Genomic DNA, 9,381 nt, shown 5'->3' with positions numbered 1-9,381 from the left:
ATAAATGCTGGAGAGAAGTGGAGAAAAGGGAACTTTCTTGCACTGTTGGTAGGAATGTAAATTGATACAGCCACTATGGAGAACAGTTCAAAATAGAACTACATATGACCCAACAATCCCACTGCTGGGCATATACCCTGAGAAAAAAACATAATCGAAAGAGATACATGTACCCCAATGTTTGTTGCAGCATTTTTTACAATAGCTAGGACGTGGAAGCAATCTAGATGTCCATCAATAGATGAATGGATAACGAAGATGTGGTACATTATACAATGGAATATTACTCAATTATTAAAAAAAAAAGGACACATTTAAGTCGGTTCTAATGAGGTGGATGAACCTCGAGCCTATTATACAAAGTGAAGTAAGTCAGAATGAGAAAGACAAATACTGTATATTAATACACGTGTATGGAATCTAGGAAGATGGTACCGATGAACCTATTTGCAGGGCAGCAATGGAGACACAGACATAGAGAACAGATTGTGGACACGGTGAGGGAGGAGAGAGTGGGATGAATTGAGAGAATATCATGGAAACATACACATTACCATATGCAAAATAGATAGCAAGTGAGAATTTACTGTGCAAAAGAGGGAGCTCAACCCGGTGTTCTGTGACAACCTAGAGGGATGGGATGGGGTGGGAGATGGGAGGGGGTTCAAGACGGGACATATATATATCTGTGGCTGCTTCATGTTGATATGTGGCAGAGGCCAACACAATATTGTAGAGCAATTGTCCTCCAATAATTAAATTTTGTTCTACACTCCAATATTGTACAATTATAATTTTAATAATTATTAGCTGCTCAAGAACAGTTATGTTTTATGAGTATTGTTAAATTGTCATCACCAACAGAATGATACTCAGATGCATTCTTTCTATAAAACTTTATAAGTAATAAAAAAGAAAAAGGTCTACAAGCAATAAATGCTATAGAGGGTATAGAGAAAAGGGAACCCTTCTCCACTGCTGTTGTTCAGTTGCTCAGTCATGTCCAACTCCTTGTGATCTCATGGACTGCAGCATACCAGGCTTCCCTGTTCTTCACGATCTCCTGGAGCTTGTTTAAACTCATGTCCATTGAGATGGTGATGCCATCCAACCATCTCATCCCCTGTCATCCCCTTCTCCTCCTGCCTTCAATTTTTCCCAGCATCAGGATCTTTTCTTCTTTTTTGTGTATGTGTGTTTGTTTGTTTTTTTACTTTACAATATTGTATTGGTTTTGCCATACATCAACATGAATCCACCATGGGTGTACACGCACTCCCCATCCTGAACCCTCCTCCCACCTCCCTCCCCATACCATCCCTCTGGGTCGTCCCAGTGCACCAGCCCCAAGCATCCAGTATCGTGCATCGAACCTGGACTGGTGACTCGTTTCATACATGATATTATACATGTTTCAATGCCATTCTCCCAAATCTTCCCACCCTCTCCCTCTCCAACAGAGTCCGTAAGACTGTTCTATACATCAGTGTCTCTTTTGCTGTCTCGTACACAGGGTTATTGTTACCATCTTTCTAAATTCCATATATATGCATTAATATACTGTATTGGTATTTTTCTTTCTGGCTTACTTCACTCTGTATAATAGGCTCCAGTTTCATCCACCTCATTAGAACTGATTCAAATGTATTCTTTTTAATGGCTGAGTAATACTCCATTGTGTATATGTACCACAGCTTTCTTATCCATTCATCTGCTGATGGACATCTAGGTTGCTTCCATGTCCTGGCTATTATAAACAGTGCTGCGATGAACATTGGGGTACACGTGTCTCTTTCAATTCTGGTTTCCTCAGTGTGTATGCCCAGCAGTGGGATTGCTGGGTCATAAGGCAGTTCTATTTCCAGTTTTTTAAGCAATCTCCACACTGTTCTCCATAGTGGCTGTGCTAGTTTGCATTCTCACCAACAGTGTAAGAGGGTTCCCTTTTCTCCACACCCTCTCCAGCATTTATTCCTTGTAGACTTTTGGATCGCAGCCATTCTGACTGGTGTGAATTGGTACCTCATTGTGGTTTTGATTTGCATTTCTCTGATAATGAGTGATGTTGAGCATCTTTTCATGTGTTTGTTAGTCATCTGTATGTCTTCTTTGGAGAAATGTCTATTTAGTTCTTTGGCCCATTTTTTGATTGGGTCATTTATTTTTCTGGAATTGAGCTGCAAGAGTTGCTTGTATATTTTTGAGATTAGTTGTTTGTCAGTTGCTTCGTTTGCTATTATTTTCTCCCATTCTGAAGGCTGTCTTTTCACCTTGCTTATAGTTTCCTTTATTGTGCAGAAGCTTTTAATTTTAATTAGGTCCCATTTGTTTATTTTTGCTTTTATTTCCAATATTCTGGGAGGTGGATCATAGAGGATCCTGTTGTGATTTATGTCGGAGAGTGTTTTGCCTATGTTCTCCTCTAGGAGTTTTATAGCTTCTGGTCTTACATTTAGATCTTTAATCCATTTTAAGTTTATTTTTGTGTATGGTGTTAGAAAGTGTTCTTTTCTAATGAGTCAGCTCTTCGCATCAGGTAGCAAAAGTACACTGTTAGTGGGAATGTAAACTGGTACAGCCACTATGGAGAACAGTATGGGTATTCCTTTAAAAAATAAAAATAGCACAGTATCATATAATCCAGCAATCCCACTCCTGGACACAATCCAGAGAAAACCATAATTCGAAAAGATACATGCATCCCAGTGTTCATTGCAGCACTATTTAAATAGCCAAGACATGGAAGCAAGCTAAATGGCCATCAACAGGGGAATAGATAAAGATGTTGTACAGTGTACTCAGGCATTTAAAAAAATGAAATAATGCCATTTGCTGCAACATGGATGGAGCTGGAGATTATCATACTAAGTGAAGTAAATCAGACAGAGGAAGACAAATATCATATGATATTACTTTTATACACGATCTTTAAAAATGATACAAATGAACTTATTTACAAAATAGAAAAAGACTCAATTTAGAAAATGAACTTATGCTTACGAGGAGGAAAGGGGAGGGAAAGGGATAAAGTGGAAGTTTGGGACTGACATGCACACACTGGTATGTTTAGGATAGATAACCAACAAGGACCTACTGTATAGCACAGGGAACTGCTCAATACTTTGTAATAACGTAAATGAGAAAAAAATTTGAAAAAGAATAGATACATGTCTGTGTATAACTGAATCACTTTGCTATATACCTGAAACTAACACAATACTGAGAATCAACTATCCTCCGTTATAGCTTGGTGTGCCCCTTCCATTTCTTTCACCTTCAGTCTCTGTCTGTGCCTCTCACAGAGCTTCCAACAGAGCTAGGTGGAGACAAAGCACTGGAGGTTCATAACCTCTGTGGTCCACAGGAACCACTGTGAGGAGGGTCCAGGGAGGCATTTACCATTTTCAGTGGAAAACACGTGGTTATTATGATTTTGCACTTTGGATATGGATTTACTGCATATTTCTGTACAGTAAGACACCAAATGCTTAAAAAATAATCCCTAAGATATGAGGAGGAGCATTTTAAGAGGTGTAGTCTCTTTGAAAAAAAGGACCAAACTCTTGAACTTAGCATCCTAACTTATGGCATAAATCCTTAATGCCTCTTCTCTGAAATATGGAACATGATAATTGACCTTGTGCTTTTCATTTGGATAATATTCCATTATTAGTTTCTTAATTAAATATGTACATGATTTAGCTTCTTTGTCTTAAATTCTGAATTTCAATTTTTGATTGCTGAGTCAGGAATTTGTCAGTAATTCATTATAAAAGAGAAATGCAAACTTCTCCTGTAATTTTTTTTTAATTTAAAGGGAGAAAAAAGATCCACTTTTAGGTTTTTTTTTTAACTTGGAATGAATAAATTCATTTTTCTCCATAAGCAATAATTAGTTAATCATTAGGAAAACTAGTAGTGTATTCAGATTTAAGAACTCCATTTTATTTCTCTAGATCTGTACCATAAAACTGAAACTTTTGCCTTGACAAATGTGCTACTGACCAACTTAGTTTTGCTTAGACTGAATGAAAGAATATTTGAAATGGAATGTAATAGTATGTGAGACAATATAAGAAATATTTCCATTTTATTCTGGAGTTATGACTAGTAGAAATGGGTTATGAGATGGCTCTATTAGTAATTGTATCACTGAATCAAAATTATGAGTAGTGAAATGCTGCTTACCACTTAAAATGTAATGACTTAGTTCCTAGGGCTTTATATTAGGGCAAGGGGTGGCGCTAATGGTAAAGAATACACCTGCCAATACAGGAGTGCAAGAGACGTGGGCTCCATCCCTGGGTTGGGAAAATCCCCTGGAGTAGGGTATGGCAACCCACTCCAGTATTCTTGCCTGGAAAATTCCATGGACAGAGGAACCTGGCAGTTTATAGTCCAGGGGGCCACAAAGCGTTGGACACGACTGAGTGACTGAGCACACACTGGATATTTTAACCCCGGTTTGGTCACTAGAATACCTATCTTTCTTGAGGCTCTTCAGTAACCATCTGGCAACTACTTAATGTGAAGAACAAGCTCACCAGAAAAAGACCCTGATGCTGGGAGAGACTGAAGGCAAAAGGAGAAGGGAGCGCAGAGGATGAGATGGTCAGATAGCATCACCTACTCAACGGGCATGAATTTGGGCAAACTCCAGGAGACAGTGAAGGACAGGGAAGCCTGATGTGCTTCAGTCCATGGGGTCACAAAAGAGTTGGACACGACTTAATGACTGAACAACTACTTAAAGATGGATGTAATTTAGTCTAAATGACTGTCCAACTATTCCATATACTTGTGTCATTTTTTGATTATCCTTTGATGAGTCAGATGTTTTTCTGTGCTAGGAGAGTTTTTTCTATGTATCAGTAAGAATTTTTACCTTTGGGAACAGGAGAAGCAAGAGTAAGAGTTTAGGGTTCAGAAAATGATTTTGAATTCTTCGTTCAAATCTTTGCTAAGTTACAAATTTAACCTTCTGGATTTTCTCAGAGGAAATGGGAATAAAACCTCCTTTCTGTTATTTTGAGATTTGTTGAGCTATCTAAAAATTTTTTTTTTTTTTTTAGTAAAATTTTTTTTTCTCTAATTTTATTTTATTTTTAAACTTTACATAATTGTATTAGTTTTGCCAAATATCAAAATGAATCCGCCACAGGTATACATGTGTTCCCCATCCCGAACCCTCCTCCCTCCTCCCTCCCCATACCATCCCTCTGGGCCATCCCAGTGCACCAGCCCCAAGCATCCAGCATCATGCATCGAACCTGGACTGGCAACTCGTTTCCTACATGATATTTTACACATTTTAAGTGCTGGTAAAAAACTATACTCCAATATAAAATGAAAATTTTTTAAAAACTGTTCTGGTCATATTAATACCTGACAATAGACTTTCAAGCAAATAATAAGAATAAAGACAGTTACTACATGATAAAAGTTGCTGTTCACCAGGCAGATAAAACAACTTTTAAAACCATACCCTCAAAATACATAAATAAATTTGATAGTATTACAAGGAGGAACTGAAAATCTACCACCATTCCAGGAGATTTTAACATTAACTCTCACAGTAATTGTCTTGAGCAAATAAAAACTGACAGGGGTAGAAGATTTGAACTATACAACAAATAAGCTTGACTGATACATGTATGTAGAACCCTGGAATTAAAGAAAACAAAATCTTTTTCAAACTCACACAAAGCCTCACAAAAAAACATATACCAGGTACAATGCCACAGAAAAGCTTTTCAATACCACGTAATCAAAATTATAAAATGTTCTCTGATCATAAAGCAGTAAAACAGAAATAAATAACAGAAAAGATAAGAATCTGCACATTTGGAGGCTTAAATGTGTAATTATAAATAATTCACAAGTCAAAGAAGAAATTATAATGGACATTATAATTTTGAAACTATTACAAATTAAACGATTAGGGATACATCTATATATATTTATTTGATATCTATTATAGGTATATATCAGAACTTGTATGATGCACATATAACCACAGATAGAAGGATATATTTGCCTTAGGGAAAATGCCTATATTAGAAAATAATCAGAAGTTTAGACATCAGAGGTCTGAGCATTCAACTCAAAAATTACAAACAGAACAGCAGAGTAAACCTGAAGAAAACAGAAGGCAAAAAGCAGGGTGGGGAGGAGGGACAGCTAACAGCAAACATTTTTAAAATGGAAAACAAACAAGGATTAATAAAACCAAAAGATATTCTTTGCAAAACCCAGTAAAATAGCAAACCCACAGCAAGACTGATCAGGAAAGAGAGTATAAACAATATTAGGAATGAAAAAGAAGACATCATTATCACAGACTTAGCAGAGGTTTTTTTTAAAACATAACAGATTACTACAAAAAACTTTATGCAATCTATATGAAAACATAAATGAAATGGACCATTTCCTAGAAAGATGATTTGCCAAAATGAACTCAAGAAGAAATGGAAAACTTGAAAAGCCTATAAAAGAAGGCAAGTCAATAGTTAATCTATTCACAAAAACAAAACCAAAAACACCAGGCCCCAACAGTTTAAGAGCCATTTCTATCTTATACAAAATGTTTCAGAAAATAGAAGGAAAAGCTCCTCAATTCATTTTATGTTACTAGTAAACTCTTAAAACCAATGTCAGACAAGAACAGTAAAAGAATAAAAAGTATGAGCCAATCTCAGTTATGAACCATAGACAGAAAAATTCCAAATAGAACTCTAGCAAATCAGATTTCTAGAAGGTAAAACCTCCTGACCAAGAAGAGCATATCCCAGTAATAACAAGTATCAATAAATTCTAAGCTCCTAGTGCAATTCTCTACATTAACATATTAAGGAAGAAAAATCTGTGACTCCCCCCCCCCGTAGATATAGAAAAAAACACATCATACAATTCAACACCCATTTATGATTTCTAAAATAAAAAAAATTAATTAGCAAAACCTTAACTAATTAAGTAAGTTTTGAGAATTATCTCTAGTAATGTCCTCTGGATTCAATTACTGGCACTTGAAATTGAGTGGACAAGGGGCCTCTTGGTGTCTGCCTGGTGGCATCTCATCATTGCAGCTGAGCAGGGACTGCTGTGTGGTCCTTGTCCTTCCTTTTCTGCAGAGAAATTCATGTAGGGCTCCATCCTGCACTTGCTTCACCTCCAGTCATTTGCTGAGGAAAGGGGAGGGCTGGGACTTGTCTTATGAGTTCACAGATCATCGGATGACATGACACTACTGTGCTGTGCTTAGTCACTCAGTTGTGTCCAACTCTTTTCCACCCCAAGGACTGTAGCCCGCCAGGCTCCTCTATCCATGGGGATTCTCCAGGCAAGAATGCTGGTGTGGGTTGCCATGCCCTCCTCCAGGGTATCTTCCCAACCCAGGGATCAAACCCAGGTCTCCCACATTGTAGGCAGATTCTTTACCATCTGAGTTACCAGGGAAGCCCACATCATACTACATCAGGACCCAAAGGACAGCCTGCACATCTCCCAGATATCTCCTGGTAGTTGATCTAGAAGGAGCAATTAGATGTGCCCTGGCATGCATCCCTTGGGAAGAGGTTACCATGTTACATGTGTAACGAAGATTGAAATAGATCTTTGGTATATAGAAGGGCTGTGTGTGCTTAGTCGCTCTGCCGTGCCCAACTCTTTGTGACTCCATAGACTCTAACCCGCCAGGCTCCTCTGTCCATGAGATTCTCCAGGCAAGAATACTGGAGTGGGTTGCCAGGCCCTCTGCCAGGATCTTCCCTACACAGAGATCGAACCCACGTCTCCCACACTGCAGGTGGATTCTTTACCATCTGAGCCACCAGGGACGCCCATATAGAAGGGCAGACTGACAAAAACTACCTGGCTCTTCAGAAACCTCATTTCCTCTTCTTTCCTTCCAGTGTACTGGACACCTGTCCACTACAGAATCCAGCCTCCATTGCAGTTAAGTGTGGCCGTATGACTGAATTCTGGTTATACGAACATACGCATAAGTGGTGCACACCACTTCCGGGCCTGATGTGTGAAATTCTCTTATGTATGACCCTTCCACCTTCCTTCCACTTCTGCGGTGGTCTTGAAACCACATTTTTGAGAGAACTTGGATCCTTTGTGTGATCATTTAGAGAACTGGCCACCCACCAGAAATACATGACATGAAAGTTAACTGAGCAAGAAATAAACTCACTCTCTGCTGCAGACAGAGATTTTGAGGCCTATTACAACATCTAATATTATCATAATTAATAAATACATCCTCCATCATATTTTAGGTGTGTTAAACTCTTCTCTTTAGGGTCAGCAACAAATCGGGCTTCCCTGGTAATTCAGCTGGTAAGGAATCCACCTGCAATGCAGGAGACCCCAGTTCAGTTCCTGGGTTGGGAACATCCACTGGAGAAGAGAAAGGCTACCCACTCTGGTATTCTGGCCTGGAGAATTCCATGGACTGTATAGTCCATGGGGTTGCAAAGAGTTAGACACAACCAAAGAGTATGCACATGTTTTATGGAGAAAATTGTATATTTATAAAAGACATTTGAAAGACATACAAATGATGATGTATTCATGACTGGGAAGTTCTCCCCCAGATTGACTATAAATTTTATGAACTTCCAATCAAATTCAAATAAAACGAAGAATAGCCAAGATCCAGAGGGGTAGGAAATGGTAGATAAGAATTCCTTCAAAGAATTCTTTCAAATTCTTTCAAAGCTAGAGCCATTAAAATATAGTCATATTGCTGGAAGAATGAATAAATACACCTATGGAAGTGAATAGAAAGGCCAGAAACAGATATAGATAGATAAATAGATAAGCCAAATACACAACACAAGAAGCAGACTTTTTTTTTAAATTTCTTTTTTTAATTTTTTTTTTTTTAAGCCTACAGCACCTGGTATTCCCAGGCGGTCTCCCATCCAAGTACTAACCAGGCCCGACCCTACTTAGCTTCCGAGATCAGATGAGATCGGGCGCGTTCAGGGTAGTATGGCCATAGACAAGAAGCAGACTTTTTAAAGAAATCAGAGACAGGGACTTCCCTGGCAGTCCAGTGGTTAAGACACCATGTTCCCACTGCAGGGGGTGCAGGTTCAATTCCTGGTTGGGGAACTAGAATCCCACCATGCCATGCAAAGCAGCAAAAATAAAAACAAAATAAAAAGTCAGGGAGAAACCATATGCAATTCAATCAGCGGTTCTAAGATAATTAACTATCCATATGAAGACAAGATAAAGTTAGAGGGGTGGAAAAGGGTGGGAGGTGAAAGGGAGGTTCAAGAGGGAGGAGAAATAGGCACACTTATGGCTAATTCATGTTGATATAAGGCAGAAATCAAACCAATATTGTAAAGCAGTCAATCAATTAAA

The 9,381-nt window shown here is 38.4% G+C and overlaps 1 non-coding gene across 1 annotated transcript; it reads right to left on the bottom strand.

Annotated features, from left to right (window-relative positions):
• Positions 1 to 8,893: 8,893 nt before the first annotated feature.
• LOC138988658 (5S ribosomal RNA) lies at positions 8,894 to 9,012 on the bottom strand. The gene has a single exon (XR_011464930.1). It is a non-coding gene; the product is annotated as a 5S ribosomal RNA (ribosomal RNA).
• Positions 9,013 to 9,381: the final 369 nt, after the last annotated feature.

This window comes from Bos mutus, chromosome 7, assembly GCF_027580195.1.
Source record: "Bos mutus isolate GX-2022 chromosome 7, NWIPB_WYAK_1.1, whole genome shotgun sequence".
In the NCBI taxonomy this organism is placed as follows: Eukaryota; Metazoa; Chordata; class Mammalia; order Artiodactyla; family Bovidae; genus Bos; species Bos mutus.
Note: the sequence above shows the minus strand (reverse complement) of the source record. Positions and strands in the feature narration are given on the sequence as shown.